This window comes from Pocillopora verrucosa, chromosome 12, assembly GCF_036669915.1.
Source record: "Pocillopora verrucosa isolate sample1 chromosome 12, ASM3666991v2, whole genome shotgun sequence".
Taxonomy (NCBI): domain Eukaryota; kingdom Metazoa; phylum Cnidaria; class Anthozoa; order Scleractinia; family Pocilloporidae; genus Pocillopora; species Pocillopora verrucosa.
The window spans coordinates 330,533-349,192 of record NC_089323.1 but is presented as its reverse complement, the minus strand read 5'-3'; the positions used below and the strand labels follow the sequence as shown (position 1 = coordinate 349,192).

Genomic DNA, 18,660 nt, shown 5'->3' with positions numbered 1-18,660 from the left:
TCTCTTGGGTGTTTTTCGTGGCATGTTTACAAACCTTGCCGGCTTAGTATTCAAAGCCAGTTAATTCGCGCCCGCTTCCGCACGTATAAACACGCAACGTCGAAAGTGCCTTTCAAGCGGAGTTCGTTAGGTAAATGAAGACTTCGGTTTACTCTCTAATTTTACATCTTAAAACAAATTTCATTGTCATTACTTTTTAGACTTGAACCGACACCGCCAATTAATCAATTATTAATTCAACTTTAAGTTTTTCTTTCACTCATTTGTCTAGACCGACTAAATATTAGTTTCCGCTTTATGGTTTTCGAGTCACTTGATGATTTTGGATCATTCTTTTTAATTACGGGAAAATGACTAAAAAAATATCGGTGCGGTAAATCTTAAGACTATGAAATTGTCGTTAGTGGTCTTAGAATTTACAGCATTGATCGGTACTCTTTGGTATGAGAGGATATTTACACTGTATAAACTGAATTAATCTCGTAAATTAAAGCCACTGTTATGAACTGTACTGTACGAACTAGCCCTTTAGAATTTGCGCGTTTTTCAGGCTTTACTGTTGATAGAACTTTCAATGTAGTTTTACTGCAAAAATTATTGTGTTGGGGAGCAAACGTTCCAACAAAAGATCATCGAAATGTTTCATTCAGAGAAAGCATTTGAGTCTGTATTTCATCATCATGAGATTACAAGCTTTCAATCGAATTCTTAATTCAAAAAGTATTTCTTGCAGCATAACTTTGGTTTTCCAAAGCACCAGGAAAGTTTCTCCGTTAGATGTAAATATTCCCTTATTTTACTCAATCAACAATTTTGTCCGCACCGAACAAACCTAAACAAACGGCTTTTTACCCCTAGCTCATTTTCAATGAATTGTACAAGAGGTGTCATAGAAATTAACGAGGTGAAATGTTTCGTTGATTATACCGGCACAAAAAACCGTCATCCTAGGTTAACTGGTCGTAAAACTGTAGATAAGTAAGTCCTTTGTTACTTCTACGACGATTTTCAGTCCTATGGCGCGTTTTTCGGTGAAAAATTGCCTTTCGATAATTCGTGAAAGAAACTTTAGTTTTTGATTAGGCAGAGCGGTTCGGTCTTTGCACACAAACTTACAAGATACAATACCGCAGTTGGGTAGATTATGAAAAAATACAATTCTTTAGAAATTTGTTTAAAGAGTGAATCATTAAAAGCGGTAAACGAAGCCTAGACAATGGCTCTCAAAAGACCCACGACTATTATAGATGATTAATTAAAATTGTTTGTTCCCAGTGCTAAACAACGTTCCTTTCAAATACGATATAATAAAACATAAATGAAAAGCAAAATAAACTGAGAAGGAATTACCATTAAAATGCTGGTGGACATCATTAAAACTAAATATAGTGACTTTTGTTATAAAAAGGAAGGCTGCCGAAGGAAACGTTTTAGACACCATTCGTCTAGCGATCTACTGACGTTTCAAGCCAAATAGAAGAAAATAGTAGCAGCAACATTATTCCTTAGGTAAGAATCTGTACTGGCTGTTGTTTAAAAGGAATCTTTGATCAGTGATTTGATTGCGTGTTGCGATCGATAGTTCCCTTTTTGTTGTAGTAAGTGATTCACTTTTTAAATCTAAAATCTTAACTTCAAAACGGCCGAATACCGAATGAAGCGTCCTCAAGGTTCTTTTAGGAAGTAGTTCTGGATTGGAAAGTTTTTGTGCAGTCTGGGTGCAAAAAATCAAACGATTTAAAAAAAAATTGACTGTTGGAAACAACTAAAAACAACTTTCATATAATACTACTTTTACTTGAAATATTTTCACCGGCTAATTCCCCTGTGTAATGGAGTTACGAAAAAAAAAAAAAACGTTTTCCAATCCAAAAATTCCGTTCGTAACTGAACTTTTTCTTCACTCGTTTTCCTTTATGCTCTTTTGATTCCCTACGGATTTTTCCTCAGAAAAATGCGCCATATGATACCGCAAACGAAGAATGAAACACCCTAAGCAAGATGCGACCTTTAATTTTCTTTATTAAGTTTGTAATGAAACGGATTGTTATTGTTCGAAGATGAAAGCAGATGTATATTTCCCTAGGTTAGATTAAGTTTTAGCATCATAGTAAACAACTTTAAATTGAAAACCGAAAATTTGTTACCGGTCGTTTTGAGGAAGGGTTAATTAATTGTCGCGCGTAAGAGAGTGCATTTACGTTGATAAGTTTTGCAAACTGTAGAAGTCAGCAGAATTTATTCAGCATCAACATATATCATTTCAAAGGTAGGAGAACTGGTGTTAACTGTTGCATTCTGGTTACTACTCAGTAAAAAAAAAAATTGTACAATATCCATACTGCTCAGTATATTTGTGTAAAAAAAACGTTGTAAAGTTATGCTTATTCTAGCTGCGCAAGCTGTCAGATTTCAGCGGCAAATAATGCCGTTCATAAATTTCTCCGTGCGTCAAATGATGCTTTTAAGCAAATGCAGAAGACCCTCAGCAAATAAGAAATGTTTTTCGAGAGGCGACATAGGCGGTTCCATGGCACAGTTTTCAAAGCTTTTTGAAAAAATACCCCAGTGGCCTTTACTTCATTCGGGATAAATTTTGACCTGTGAGCTATGAAATTTTAGGCGTTTTGCTAAACCAGAATATATAATCATTCCGTTTTCAGGCTTAAAACTCAACGTTAAAGACTTTTTAAACATCTGTGGTGTTTGAATTCGTTCCCGCGAAGCTTTTTCAATAGCTATCTGAACACAAGTAATTTCTGCACCTGGCTGTGCTTTAGAGACCGAGACGGATTTTTTCATAATTTTTAGCAACCTTCATCTGTGAATATCGCTGGTTTTAGAAGGTCACCGTAAAGTCTAGAAAGCCGCTCAATGATTGCATAAGTAAAAGGAAAGACTCCACAGCAATTAAAATTGTTCCGTTTGTTTTGCACTTCATTTAAAAAGTCTGAGTTATCCTTTCCTCGCATCAAGTGATTTATATCTTTTCCATAACTAACATTAGCTTTCCGAAACTGTAATGGCTTCAGTTGTTTGTTGTCAACACTTATCAATTCTAGGAACGCTCTATAGCTTCTACCATCGATTTAGTACGATATTAGTATTTTGTAGTCATTTGCAATTCGTGGCAGTCTTCCCTTTCCTTAAGCCTCCTCTTTCCATATTTATCCATTTTTTCCAATGTAAATTCGACTTCCTCTAATCATCAACTAATATGTCTGTGCCTTCCTTCTCGTTTTCAGCCAATTTTCTTTTCATTCAATCTCTAGGTTTGAGTATAATCTATTGACAATGAAGAACGTTCTTCTTACAACGTTGGCCGTTTTTTTAATCACTGTAACACTGGTCGGACAGGTTCAGTGTGTTCTCAGAGCTGGAAGAGACAACATAATGATTCCTAGAAAAGGTGTTCGCGAAGAACTCGAAATAATGCATAACCAAGCGAAGCCGGTTTACGCCAGAAAATCAGGTTATAGACGTGCAAGACCTTTTGGCAATGAAAATGAAGGTATGTTGCATTAGTAGCCGAATACACTATTATTTTTTTTTCTCAGTTCAAGAGCGGGCGGTATTCTACAAATCCTGCAATCTGATTGGTTCCGAGAGCGGGCAGTATTCTCCCCATCGGGCCCGCTCACAGCGGGCGGTTCATTTCGCAACCATTTGTTAGGTTTTAGAAAAAAATAAAAATGTTATTCACCAGCCAAGGTCGGTCCGTATTGGGAAAAACTGTGCGGCGGTATCCAAGACCTCGGGCACAGTTTTTCCCAATACGGACCTCCCGTCTGGTGAATAACATATATGTATTCATAATCTCAGCACTGTATTCTTCCCATTTCTGTGGTACTGTTAAGGAGAATTTGATTGATGATCAGGAGCCTTTATAATTGGAGAACATTTCCTTTATTCTTATGACGTTTACATTTGATTGACGGGCGATTCTGTGAGCCCGAAGAAAAGATAAGCCGGTCACTCACGAGGATGAAATGGTTAAGTAACTTTTATGATGCCAAATGGTGAATGTTTCTTTTCCTTAGAATTGCCTGATTTTTTTTAATCTAAGATTTTCAATTGTTCTCTTTCAGAAATTATGAATTGACAAAGATGGAAGATGCAGCTCGTTGCTCTCGACTCTGATAGGTAGAAAGCGACAATTGGAACGAAAAAATGCCAGCTATTTTAAACAAACTCAGTTATATCCTTTGCGAGGCGTGTTTGAAGCGCATTAAGCCTTTACTCATTGTGATGATTGCTCTCTCTTTTGTAAAATTCTGCCATTAGATCATATATTCTAATAAACTTGAATCACTATCTTGTTATCGTTGTGTTCAATGTGTACAATGATTTCAGATTATTCTTTCAAGAAAAATAAGGGGAGCAGGCGTTTTTGTCGAGGTTTGCCATTCATTTGCACGAAAAAAAAAAGATTAGTTTTCTTTCCCTCTCTCCCCCTGTCTCCCCTCCCCTCTCCCCCCTCTCTCCCCTTGTCTCTCCCTTTGTCTGCCCCCCTGTCACCCCCCTCCTCTCCCCCCTCTCCCCCCCTCTCTCCCCCTCTCTCCCCCCTCTCTCCCCCCTCTTTCCCCCTCTCTCTCTCTCCCCCTCTCTTCCCCCCCCCCCCTCTCTCTCTCTCGTATTTTTCCAGTGCACGGTTGAGGAATATACAAGATTTTACGGTACATGTTTCACCTCTCCTGTCTGCCGAATTTGTTTTACCGTACGACCATTTTCCCTCTGCATAGTGAATCTAGGATATGAACCTAAACTGAACTAAAACTAAAACACTGACGACTCGCTGTCATCCTCTATGCCACGAGAACTTTGTTCGACGATCATCGTTTGGACGGCCTCACAGTAAGACACAATTATTTGACATGCGGAAATATAAACTGTGACACACCCTTTCCATGAAATTTTCATTAGACATTAGAAAATATCGATAAAAACTGCCCTGATCTACCATAAATTGCAATTTTTATTCAGAGCTGAAGTGCGTTGTTAATACAAGTTTAGAGCTTTCTTTGTTGTCATGGGCATTATTTGCTATCGATGAGTTACAGATGATCAATTAATTTCGTTGCCATTTTTTCTTCCTTTGTACTCCATCTGTTACAAAATTAAAAAAGTCTCAGTCAGTATGAGAAAATTTGTCTGGTCCGAAAAATAATTGTACCTTATCGATGGTTTAATTCTCGAAGCCGAGGCAAGCAAGAGGCTCGAGGAGGGAGTATAGTGGATTTCAGTCCCTTTCAATTTGCTTTTTTTTCTCGGTCAGACTTAGCTAATAAATATTTTATTAGCGAATACCTTTATCAATAGTTTTTGTTTCATCTTCAACTGTTCGTGAACCAGTTTCTATGGTAACAAACTATTACTTCATAATTAAAATGAGAAGTCATTTTCAAAGCAATTAATGATTCTTTGACCTTTTTTAGGGTAAAAATCAGATGGAAAATTCCTCGAAAAGCAGTTAATTGTCAAAATGAAACGCCTCAAGCCACATTCTCATTACTGGCATTTTCCTGGCTAAGAGAGCGAGTAAAAATATCTGTTCACCATCTGTTACGTTACCTGCAGTGTAGCAATAAGCGTCACCTCGTAATTCTTCCTGAGCTGTCTCCATTGCCGCTGACTCATCTCGTTGCATTTTCTCGATCCGATCTCTACCGGCTCTAAGCAGGGCTTCACCTTGATCAACAAACACACCAGCAACTAGCACGAACACCAGAACTGTGAGAAGTACTTTGTTCATGGCGACAAATCTGAAGATGGATCGAAAATTTCGTCAATAATTCCTCGTAAAAGATGAAGAGACACAAAATGAATTATTTGAAATGAGCTTGATGTCCATTGCAGCAACCGATTTTGTGTTAAAGAATCAAGTCCCAGAACTAATGCAAATAATACGATTTTTCTCGATCGAGAAATAGAGGATATTATTCAGAAATAAACTGCGGAAAAAAATTAACAGTGAAGAAATTAAGACAATTAAAACAAGAGTAAAATGGGCAAATGTTTTGCTTACAGTAATCTTACGGAATCTATACTTTCAGAATTGTAAAAGTCACATTTAGAACGGAAGAGATTTTTTTCTAAGAATTCTTGTTTAAAGTCTCAACTAAATTGTTGTTTCTCTCAAGGTATAAAGCGAGAATTATTATTGGAAAACCGAGTTGTGGGATAATTTAAAAATGATCTGTTATTTATCCATGCAAAATAAATCACTGCTGATGATGCTTACCAGAAATTAACTTCAGACGGTGGTTAAATGAATAGATTATCTCACCTTCACTATGATAACTGTGGTTGATCTTCTCTCAAAGCTTTTTTTATATACGAAATGAAACAACAACACTAGCAAAACTTAATTTATCATCCCAGAACACATTCTTGATTTATTCATGGTAGAAAAACACATACAGAGGTGTCAACATTTGATTAATTCAAATATGCGATAAGGATATGAAATATTCCATGATCTTAAAGATTGATACAATCCCTCAGGCGAAGTATTTAACATCCAGATGATTTTTTTTCTGAGTTGATTTTAAAATATATATTGGTAATTTAGTGTTAACAACTGAGTTGAAAACCTAAATTGGCCACCGTAAAGAGTTTCAAAGCTGATGTTTCGAGCGTTAGCCCTTCGTCAGAGCGAAACATCCAGGTGGTTAACTCCGCGATTAAGAGCTTAAAGATGCGTGTTTATTCTTTTTCAGAGTATTCTTTTGCATCTTATGGTTTCGATATAAACACCGGGTCTCTCTACTACATCGTATATAAGTACCTTACATAATGTATTAATAACAGGTTTAAGAAGAGTTCATCACGCAAATCATGTAACGCAAAATGTTTCATTTTGAAGATTCAAATTTTGAAGAACTGGAGTCTGTGTTCGAGAAATCAATATGGCATGTATGGGTTTTGAAGAAATATTTGTTGTTCCCTTTCAAGTTGTTTTTTGTCTAATCCTCTTTAATTGTTAAAGATTATTCATATTTTGGCTATTTGCGTGTTCTTACTGTAGTATGGTTTATGCCTTGTTGATAAACACCAGAAATTAATCATTCAGTTAATTTCCTTCCGCGGAGACATAGATGACAAATTAAGGCCTTACAGCAATTAATAGTTTGAAAATAGTTCTCATATAAGTGGAATTTTGAGTGGAATTCAGCTACTTCTTCAATTATGACACGAAATAATTCTTAGCGGAGGGTAAATTTATTCAAGTTAAATTCCACATAGTCAACTACATCACAGAAATCCCTCCATAAAAAATATATATTGGAGAAAAAAACAATACCTAATATACCTTTGTCGAAGTAAATTAAACCGAGCGGTGATTTTTAAAATATGATATAAGGTACTGAAGATTGTAAATTTTAGTTGCAAATTATTAGTTTTGATTAAAATTGTAACCAAAACCTTTTTAATCTCAAGTCTAAGTTCAAAAACTCTGAAATTTTCTAATTATAAAATTTCTTGTAAAGAATTCATTTTGATAATTTTGCGTTTCTCTGCCATAGCTCAAGTTATGTCTGTTAACGTGTTGTAATTTCGTTGTTGGATCTTCCGTTAAAAGCAAGCATTTTTTTTTTGAAAAATACATCCACTGGGGCCGCAGAAGTAAAAATTCTGTTTTTGACTTGTGTTTCGAAAAACAGAGTAATTTTAAACAAAGACATATTTTAAATACTTTTTGCATGTCGGGTCCTGATCTTAATAATGATAAATCTGATGTTGTATAGATCTGTGTATTTTTTTTAATCCCCCAAGGCATGTTCGCTCCAGGAGGCACACTGAGGTAGTATTCAAACGTATCAAACATTTGAAGGCCATAGCTATTTTTAAGCGCCGGCGATGAGTATTCACTCCTAAGCCTTTTTCATTTATAATAACAACAGGTTACGTATTGATGTAAAGGATTCTGCAGCTAATTTTAGTATCTACTGCGATTATGGGTCAGAAAGATTCTGGATACGTTTAAGAATGGTGAGTTTGTTATGGTAGGACGTGATAAACAACTCTTTTCACTGTTACTTATTTGCTGCTTATAGATAATTTATTTCCGACTGAAACAGCCCACAAATTTGTTCCTAGACACAAATGCAATCAATTATTCATGAAAGATGTTATCTCAAAGGACACTTTTCTGATAATCGCTGCAAGAGGCGGACATTTAATGTTTCGACACATGGTATGCTTGTTTAATGTTTAAAACGACACCTCAGCCATGATAACTAATCACTGAAATGTCACTTGATTCCTTTGAAAGCCCGTTAGCAACACTGTAAGTTGCATCAGATCAGGAATCTGCTGAAAAAATTATAGTAAGAGTCGACGTGGAATGCAAACTTTATTAATTTTTTTCAAATCTCTTACGCCTTTCAATATCCCCGTCATTTTCACTCCCTGATGAGTTCCGGTTATTTGTGAGACCAAAATCGAGCCGTATTTGCTATGTATCGCACGATCAAAGCATTTTTTTGGTTCCGCAAATCACGACAAAATTAGATCAAAAAGCCCCCTCAAATAGGGCGCTCTAGGTATTCAGAAAACCATTTTTACCAATTAATCTTCTTAGATTCAATAACTTGAATGCGTGATTTCATTTCCAGAACGAGAAAAAACGAATTATTTCCTTTCTAAAGGAGTGCAACAAAGCTTTTCATGTGTTGAAATGAAAAACATTGATATTGTTTTCGTGAAAAGTCATTCACAGCTTGTTCGTGATATCTAAATGAGCCTACATCCGTTTGCTTATCATTGAGTGCTTGGTGGGCTTAAATGAAAGAGATTTTGCGAGCAGTACTCCACAAGCCGATTTTACAACAAACCGGCGGTTCAAAGGACGGTTGGAAACTCCCAAAAGGTAAGGTTTATAATAGGAACTAAACATGGCTTGCCTTACGTTCCGAAATTCTCCATCTCATAGTTGACTTAAATTGTATCTTGTTTCTACTTTTTCTTTTAAAATGTCTGATCTCTTGGCTTTCCCCAGTTACTATGTTCAAATGGAAACAAATAAAGATACTAGTTCGGTTTCAATCACACCAGTTTCAAACAAGAACGAATCATCAAATTCAGAGCGACCACACAGTTGATTTTTTTCAGCTTTTTTTTTAATCGTCAAGAGCCTAAGAAGATACTTTTTTCCATGTGTTAACGTAATTTTTCTATGTTTCTTCCTGAGAATCATGATCACAGAATTTCAAAGAATATTTTAATGCTAAGTCTTAAAATCAACCCGCGCTTGATGATTATAGAAAATTAGAAAAAATTAGAAAGAAAATTATACGACTTAATCATCGACCAATCAGAGTCCGCTAATCCAGGCGTTATAAACACCAACATTATCACTGTGTAATCACTTTTAGTAATTAACGAATTATGAAATTTTTTTTGAGTTACTTTCTTGGAATAAATTTCTTTTCGTAATAGCTAGAAAAGAATTATCGTTTGGAACTTGCTTACACAAAGAACTGAATTCCCCTCAAAGAGTCTTTTCTTTTAAAGAAGAAGAGAAGTCTTTAGAAGTCTTTTATCTACATTATGGCGTTACACTTGGAGATTTGTAGATGAACCCAACAGTTGAAATGACATTAAATTCAGGAATGACAAAGTAATATCGAATGCAACAGAAAAGTGAATGTTAGACTAGCATCATTTATTTTAAAATTTATTGTGCTTGCACTATATGTATATGTACGCCTGTGAATTACGCTTGATTTATCTGATACACTGAAAACAGTATGATCAATAAAAATTGTTGATTTTCGCGAAAAATAGCTCTCACAAAAATCCCTTTTTCACTTCAGAATTGACGCCGTGAAAGCAAACTATGGCTGCAGCATTTGTTACTGTTCTGTTGATTATGTTAGTTGCTGGTGAATATATTGATGAAATTGACGGCTTGCTCCGCGCTGGCAGAGATCGAATCGAGAAGGAGTCACGTGACGATTATATGCACAAAAGAGAGGCTGCTGATATGCGCGAATATCGACTTCCTTTTTACTCAAGAAGAAGTGAGTATCTTAAATTTCCCAATAGAGTGTGGGTGTGTCTGGGAGAGAGGGAGCTGGTAACGAGACGCAATGACAGAAGGGTGGCATATATAAGCTTCATTGAATAACCTACATTAATTTTTTTCTTAGAGGAAATATGGTTTTTTTGCTAATGAAAATTGATATCTGTTTCTGTTTCCAGGCAGAATCCAAAATGCCGAGGAGTGACCTTCAAACTCACAGACATTTCTTAAGCCGATCTTTTATAACCTAAATATGTGATTAGTACCTAAAATATGAGCATTGTAAAGAATAAAAGGATCTTCATCATAAGAGTTACTTTATAATTGAAGAACCATACTGAACAATATAATTTCTGAAGATTTAAAGGAATTTGTCATTTATCTTGCTATTCGTATATCGAAAGAAGAATTGACTGTCTGTCTCACTGACTGACTCAGTAGATGACTCACTCACTCACATAAAGCCTGACGGAATGATAAGCCGCCGGATTGTACTTCATTCTCAGTTCTGTCCTTCTTTCCGTCAGGCTGAATTACTGACTGGACCTACCGAAGGACTTATTGTTCGGAAACGTCAACAACCGTTACTCCATTGTAATTTTGTTGTATCAACTGAGGTGGAGTTGATAATGTAAATTGGCCACGGTAAAGAGTAAAAAGCTGGCGTTTCAAGTCAAAGCCCTTCATCAGAAGCTTTTAAAACTCTTTACGGTGGCCAATTGACACAACGACCAAATTATCGGTAAACTTCAGTGTCTTTAGCTTCAGTGTAATTGATAAACTACACCGGATAACAAATTGAATTTTATCAACAGCGATGACAAATTTCTCTCTGGGGAACTAAACGATTAACATTTCTCTTCGAAGCTGCAGCGAAAAAATAATGATATTTTCAGTCTGGATATCTTTAAGATCGAAGGATAATGCTCCACTAAGCCTCCTCCAAATTTAATCACATGCTTGAGAGAAAATTAACAGGGATAATATTCTCTTTGCAAATTAAAGACCCTCTTAGGACGCGACCAGGTAATTTTTTTTCATATTTTCTTTCTCATAGAATGAATACCCTCTCTATCAATTAAACGTTAGGCAGAGGGGGGATTGTTTCTATATAGAATGCAAGAATGTTTCAGTTTTTTTTTTTTAATCGTCAAGAGCCTAAGAAGATACAATAGAATGTACAATGAAATAATTCAAGAAATTTAAGTTTTTTTCTCCACTGTTTTAATTAAAGTCTCAATTCAAAATTTGCATGTGACTGACTTGCTTTAAGAGAGAATTTGGAAAATCACAAGGTTTTTTCAAATGTTCTTTTGAGCAATCTGTATTAACGAGAATATTTAGCTCGATTCGGAAAAATATCTTTGATGAACACAAATGAAATAGTCAACATATTGTCCAGTTTCCATGCATGATTCATGTGCCAAGTCAAAGGACTACTGAAGTCATGGCCATGAACGTATTTCTAGGTGATCTGAATGCCACAACAGATGAGTCAGTGAAGCATCAAAATCTTTTTTACTTAAATCGTGTAAGATTTAAATGAAAAGAAAAAAAATCATTTAAAGAGCAGGTATCAGAGCAATTGTTTAAATACTATGTGTCGGCTATTTATTCAATAAATAAATCTATATAATTTATATGATATTCCCTTAAAACTTTTACATTTTTTCCATGGATGTTTTGTCACCTTTCGGCATCGAAAATTAGTTCATTTGTTAGAATTTGAAATGAAATAAACAGATGTTACTTGCTTTGTGAATCACAATTATATAAATTTCTATTTGAATTATACAATCCGCGACACTTCCTGAGAATGAATGACTTTGATTTAATGAAGATTCCCAAAACATTGTAAACTATGGAACTGTAAGGCCCTCGAAGTATTTATCAAATTTTATACATGAAATGAGGACCAATATTTTTCCAGTTTTACGAGGCTGTCTGGAACATGACAAAGGCAGGAGCAATACCTTAGAAGACAGAAAATGTTAACATTTCTGAAGAACAAAAAAGTTTGATTCAAGTCTTAGTTTTTAAAACCTAGTCATTTCTCCCTTGAAACGACTTTAAAAACCTTAATAGATTTTTTTATTGTCTGAAAAAAGGTCGTGTTCATTTATAATTAGAATGAACGAGTCTTGTTCAGTTTAACCAAAATTAGGCGAAAAGTTTGCCGCTTTTTTTTTTTAATTGAGGGGTTCCACTTCTCTTCTGGATATTTCCAAGGTAGCTAGTAATTATTCATGTCCATCACCGTTATCAGTTTTGTTTTCATTGAAAAGGAAAGATTTGAATAATTTATAAGCGATAGTATTCACTGAAAAGAAACAGTGATTAAAACACTCAGCTATTTACGACCGCGAAAACAGAACGCTTAACATATATTTCTGTGATGCGATTTACAAAACAGTGATGTGGTGTGAGATAAAACTCTTTATTGCTGCGTTGGTTCCGCTTCGTAATTCTTGGTCATGTTGAGCCGAACGGAAAAGATCTGAATATTGTAATACTCTCATCAATGGACACCGACGTTATCGAAAAACCAAAAAATGGTTATCTGTTAAAGAAGTAAATCAGATCGACAAGAAACTAATGAGAATCATGTCAATGGCTTAATGAAGCTCACTTTTCCCAAGCGAATACGAAATGGAAGATTATGTTGAGAGGAAAAAATAGGAAGTGGTGAAAATCATCCGATTGAGGAACGTTTCCAGTCTGGCAATGATTAAAAGAAATTTTGCAAGGAAATGAAAAAAATTCAAATGAGAAACTAAGGAAACCTCTTACGACTTCTTGTCGGCAGGACGTCTGAAATAATATGTAAAAATGAGTTACGAATTTTACCCATCATGTTGATAGGAGACATACCATTGCGTGCTGATGATAAGGAAAGGAAACAAGTCACGAGCTTTGTTTTAAAAAAAATGAACCTTTTCGTTTTCTTATCTGGAACTTGTATCAATTACTCCGTACATGTATCCGCTTCTTTGCAAAGTGTGATTCATTGTGTGATTATAAATAGAGTCTTGTGGCTACTGTTTCGCACATTTCACTTCATATCAATATTTGAAGACGTTTTCAGTCCAAGAAGGTAAGATATTTCCATTTATGTTTGTGAGTCACTCAAGAAAGTCTTAGGTTCTGAGTCGTAACATACATTTTGCAATGAAAACGCATACATCACTTTTAGCAGAGCGTTAAGAGTTGAGGGCTACAAGTTAGTTCTCCCTTTCCATCAGAGGAACTGACTTTATGGACACAAAAATAGTTTTTTTCTTTTCATTTTTAATTTTGTGTAAAATTTTTTTTTTTCTTATAAGAAAAAGAAAACTTTGTTTGTCTAATTCAAATTCTACAATGCCTACCAGTTAAATTTTTAAATTTCGATTTCAACTTAGAGATCTCATTTTTCCCAATCATTCGAAATTACGGTCCATAAAAATCGTAATCGAAAGTGTTAAAAAGAACTGATCGCCATCTTTTCACAATTAACTTGTTTATCTTATTATCCATACCATGCATTAGGCAAAAATTAAATTCACAAAAATCGTGAACGGGCTAAGGTTTGAGGAACTTAGGAAAACTGATTGCAAATGTATATAATTCACACACGTAATGATTGTCATTTCTTTAATTCACTCAGACCCCCCTATTGAACGAACTCAGAGAACAAACGTAAAAAAATTGCCGAGTGATGATATGAGATTCGAGTATTTTTAGGGTTTTAGGGATGTTACTTCATTATAATGGGATCAATACAGTGTTTTTACATCATCAAGAGTCCTAGAATATATAAATACAAGACTTTGAAACTCACTTCTGTTATCACATTTTCCTTCCACCCAATAAGAAATCAGCCATCCTCATCATGAACAAAGCAGTCCTTACAGTTCTAGTGATTATGCTCGTTGCCGGAGTTTTCGTTGAACAAGGAGAAGCCGTTCTCCGAGCCGGTAGAGGTCTGGGGATGGAGAAAGCTCAGCGTGGTTATGAGCTTAAAACAGAGGCCCAAGACTCCACCATGATCACTTGTCAATGCGCCATGCCATCATGTAAGCATGTTAAATTACTGCTAAATAAGTAATTTCTCCTCTCTCTCTCTCAATACTTTTTAAAGTAAACAGACGAGAAGATTATCAACTAAGAGGTTGACTCGGTGTAGCACTGAATTCATTGGATAACTTGAATATAGAGAAAATGTAGCCATTCGGAAAGGAGAAGAAGAAAACGGATTAGTAGTATTGAAGAACTTTAAATTACGCTGTTATACATTGAAATTTTTTTTGAAGTATTTTCATTTTAAATAGTTTTGAGATAGACCATTATTTACCGTAGACGTTGGTAAAAGGTCTTGATGGGCTTAATCTCATCCCGTGGTGAAAAAAAGAAGGGGGGAGGTACCTTATTACGATACATTGCAAATGTTCTGTTTATTTCCCTACGGCTGACTCTATTGAAGCACTTGGCCTCCATGTTTTCAACGCAGCAGTAACAATGTAACTACTTTTATCCACCTCATTTTACAAAGCTATCATATTCAGGCGAATTAATTTTTGTTTTGTTTTGTGTTTTCCATTTAAGACGATTCAGAGAAAAAGAAGTGAAAGACCAACCAATGGTGAGACACGATGACAACGATGGCGTTGATAACCGGTGTATACACGCGGTTCTTAGATACATAGTCCAATAGAAAAATTGTGTAGAAACAGACTAACATGTAGAGGTGTATGAATGTAATGAAGTGTAATAAAAGTGCAGATCTCTTGAGAATCAAATACCGACTTGATTATTCATTAGTTTTTATTGCTCTCCTCCTTCTCTCTTCCCACATTCCCTTTTAAGATTACCAAGTTCCATCCTTTCTACCACCTTGCGTCCGTCCACTCCCTTCTCACCCATCTCTCTATTCTCCATGCCTCATTTTCCTCCCGGTCTGCTCCTTCCCTCCTCCCTCCCGTTCCTCTTTCCCTCCCATTCCTCCCCCTCTTCCCTCCCTCCTCTTTCACTCCTTCTCCATCTGCCACTTCTTTTGGCCTCCTCTTTCCCTCTCCCTCCTCTCTCCACCCACTCCTCTCCCATCCTACCTTTCTTTACCTTTTATCCCCTTTCTCCTTCTGTCCCATTCCCTTCTCTTCAGACTTTTCCCCTTCTATCCTGATGTTCTCTGTTTATAAGTCTAAGTTTACTTCATCGCACAACTTGAAGAAATCCCTTTTGTTGGGTAAACCTGAAATATTCTGCAAGAAGAGGAAGGGAAGGGGAGTATTCAACAATCCTTGCAGGTTCATGTTGCCCCAATCATCAACGGTTGATCAAACAAACATATAAACATTCACATAACTTTTAAAAAACTAACGCAGTCCGAATGCCTTTCCAAGTATCAAACAGAACTATATCCACTTTTTTTGGTTCAATTATCTCTTTGTCTTCTGTAACAAGTCTACGTTGCTCACGAAAGCTGAACGTCAGAATAAAGCAAATGAATGTAAGTCTTTTTTACCTTATATTTTGCTCTACGTCTCTTATCACTTTAAGTTAGCGGTAAGTAAAATAAATTTAGAAATTACGCCTTTTTTCAGAGAAAAAGCATTTACGTGGTCAATCAGTTGTTTAAGTCATTGATCTTTTATAAGCAGCCTTCTAGGTCGATAAACCGATGTAGACACAGTGAAGGAGCCAAAGAAGAATCCGATAGGTACGCACCCCCCTTACCCCTAGACCTGAGTATGAAACGAAAACTCTTCAGACAGGATTGCATATAACTACCAACTTAAAATACAAATCTTGGAAAATTCGCCAGCTTATTTAGGTAACTATAGAAAGGGAAACATAAAAGAAAGAAATCCCTCTTCTTCTGAATCAGATTTTGAAACCCCCCCCTCCCCCTCCCATACAAAAATTCCTAGCTCTGCCCTCGATAGACTGCATATACTACATAACTTCAAACAGAGTTACTCCTCTGATTGATATATAATTACTGATAGCGATTACATTTTAATTTCAATTAAAAACAGTAGATATTCAATTAAGATTTTGTTAAAATTGATCGCAAATAGAAATATCTAAATAAATTTCGGAAATAAAAGAGGCAAAAAATAATTGTTTTTATCTTACAGAGAATCAAGCGATATGATGATCAGTAGGGAAAAACCCAACTAAAAACTAATACCTTGAAGTAAAATATTTACCAAAGCGTATTCCCAACAACAGGAAGAAAAAGAAAGTACTCAATCATCTTTTCATCTTTTTCCCTGAAAAGATTGAGTAGGCACGCTCTTTTCGGAAATAGCTCGATAATATACCCACTCTATATCTTGAATAAAGTAACTGCGTAATTGACTTTGTTTCATTGATGGAAATAACACATACGTTTATCTACTGTATTGTCTTACATTCTACGGCTCTAGAAAATAGCTTTCTTATGGTACTATTTATAAAGTTTGCCAGTTGTAATGCCAGAATTCATCGAGGTATTTAAACCTTTTTTTTCCGCTTTTTTCGTCAATTGGAAACAGTCCCAAAACAAACTAATCCTGTGTATTGCTGAAAACATATCTCTGACTGTAGGTTTGAAAGGAAATGAATAAATAATAATTTACAAGACAAGTCGGCTTTGTTGAAAGAGTCAATTGGGAAGCTTCTATTGTAAGGCGCTGATATCTCCTCGGAAACTAAATATTCATAATTACTTCACATCCTTTAACGTAAGTGGATAGATGAGCAATAGATACATAACGGATATTATCTGTTAAAAAGAAGAACAAAATCACAAATCGAACAGTTATTTGAGGACAGGCCACTGAAATTCACCTTCGGGAACAGTTTGAAAGAAGGTAAGACGGTGAGGCATCTGTGTGCACGACAAAATTTCATTTTTCCTTTCGTTTATTCCTAAGATTTCTTTTTGACTTACTTTAAGTTACATTGAGACTACATTTGAAACACTTTCCGTATTAAAACTGACACATATATTTCTTTATTACTGAAATTCTCGATGAAAATCCCATTTATTTCGATAGCAAAACTCAATGTTTCGGCAAAAAAAATTATCCCCGTTTTATCGTAATACGAATGACCTCAGTTCTTTTATCGTAATACGAATGACCTCAGTTCTGGAGCAAGTTCTATCCCCAATTTACCCGTTACTTCGTCACACATTTACAAGTCTCTTTAACATTGTAGTGAACTTTGTGAAGCCGTCACGCCTTAACTATGAGCAGAAGTACGCTCTTGGATAACCATTTTTAATCAAATTCTGCAAAGTACCTTTTTCTGACAGGAGTTTATCCAGTTTACCTGGCTTTGGCAAAAGAATCTTCACAAAGATATTTGAGTCGCAGTCTAGTTCTTTGAATAAAGAATCAAGTTAAACGAATGAATAGATGAAAATATAAAATGGATGGGTTGATGGATCAGTTCATCGACAGATAAAACAAAACTTTATTTAACCACGGTAGCTTTGATCAAAAAGTACAACATCTTGCACTTTCGAAAAGCCTTAAACTACAAAATCACGATTAAGTCTTTAGAGCATTTACAAATTTAAAATCAGTATTTGAAAAATAAATCTACTAATTTTCTGTAGACAGAATTATAATCTAATTGATATATTTAGAATCGATAGTGAGATTGAGAAAATCTAATTGGTTTTAATAAAGATCAATGTCTGGATAGATGATTGGATGACTGAATACATGAATGAATAAATAGATAAATGAATGAATGAAAAAAATTATCAAAGGAAAGGTGAATGCATGTCTGGAACGAATTATGAATAAACAGATTAATGAGTGAATTAATGAATGAATGAAAAATGAAAAAAATGGATATATGGATGAATGGATGATTGTCGGGACTGATGAAAGAATAAGCAAACGCGGTGAATAAGTAAATGAGTGAAGTGATCTTCATTGGCTCATTTCACAACACTTTTTTTATATCCATAAAGATAAACCAGGATCAACCAAACCAGCGGCATGAAGACTCTTCTAACCGTCCTCCTGTTCTTCACATTGGCTGCCTTACTCCTGCCCTCGGGAGAGGCGATCCTTCGCGGGGGCCGAGATGTGATTCCGCATGAGAAAACTGAACGAGAAGCAGATGCATTGTATGACTTCTTGGAAAGAGCCAGGAAAGTACCTCGTTATCACAAGCGAAATAATAGTAAGTTAATTCAAAGTTCAAACAGTGTTTGAAGGCGTTGGTTTCTTCAATTGGTCCAATGATTGGTTTAGAAATCTTGTTGCTCCCTCTCGACCAATCAGATGCATAAATTGAGTGTAGAAAATCCAAAAATCAAAGTTATTCCAGAGACCAATCAGAGCAAGGTTTTTCATGAAAATTAGCCAATGGGAACTCAACGCAGAAACAAGAAAAATGCTTAATGCGTTGGAAACACGAATGAACAAGTCGCGATTGTCCTGAGTTTTGCGTCTGATTGGTTGAGAGGATGGCGAGAGTTTTCTGAACCAATCAAATTTTGTTCTAATACTTATTTTTCTGTGTCTTAGAAAAATGGCGGGACGAGAACAAATATGAATCCTGAGCGTACAAGAGGTGAATAAGGCAGCATTCACGATTTTCCACTGTAAACATTCAACAGTAAGAATAAATTGATACATGAAAAGAGA

General features: G+C 35.6%; 5 long non-coding RNA genes across 5 annotated transcripts; 4 read left to right on the top strand and 1 right to left on the bottom strand.

The window, feature by feature from the left end:
• The first annotated feature begins 1,421 nt into the window (after nt 1-1,421).
• Nucleotides 1,422-4,314, top strand: LOC136277479 (uncharacterized). The gene is made up of 3 exons (XR_010715901.1): nt 1,422-1,509; nt 3,273-3,511; nt 4,089-4,314. It is a non-coding gene; the product is annotated as an uncharacterized lncRNA (long non-coding RNA).
• Nucleotides 4,315-4,957: 643 nt separating this feature from the next.
• Nucleotides 4,958-6,347, bottom strand: LOC131778072 (uncharacterized). The gene is made up of 3 exons (XR_009339672.1): nt 6,242-6,347; nt 5,572-5,762; nt 4,958-5,106 (listed from the first exon to the last, which is right to left on the bottom strand). It is a non-coding gene; the product is annotated as an uncharacterized lncRNA (long non-coding RNA).
• A 2,266-nt stretch (nt 6,348-8,613) lies between these two features.
• LOC131778066 (uncharacterized) lies at nt 8,614-10,339 on the top strand. The gene is made up of 3 exons (XR_009339669.2): nt 8,614-8,872; nt 9,819-10,025; nt 10,207-10,339. It is a non-coding gene; the product is annotated as an uncharacterized lncRNA (long non-coding RNA).
• A 2,639-nt stretch (nt 10,340-12,978) lies between these two features.
• LOC131778070 (uncharacterized) lies at nt 12,979-14,805 on the top strand. The gene is made up of 3 exons (XR_009339671.2): nt 12,979-13,121; nt 13,881-14,082; nt 14,612-14,805. It is a non-coding gene; the product is annotated as an uncharacterized lncRNA (long non-coding RNA).
• Nucleotides 14,806-16,765: 1,960 nt separating this feature from the next.
• Nucleotides 16,766-18,660, top strand: LOC131778069 (uncharacterized). The gene is made up of 3 exons (XR_009339670.2): nt 16,766-16,863; nt 17,979-18,193; nt 18,541-18,660. It is a non-coding gene; the product is annotated as an uncharacterized lncRNA (long non-coding RNA).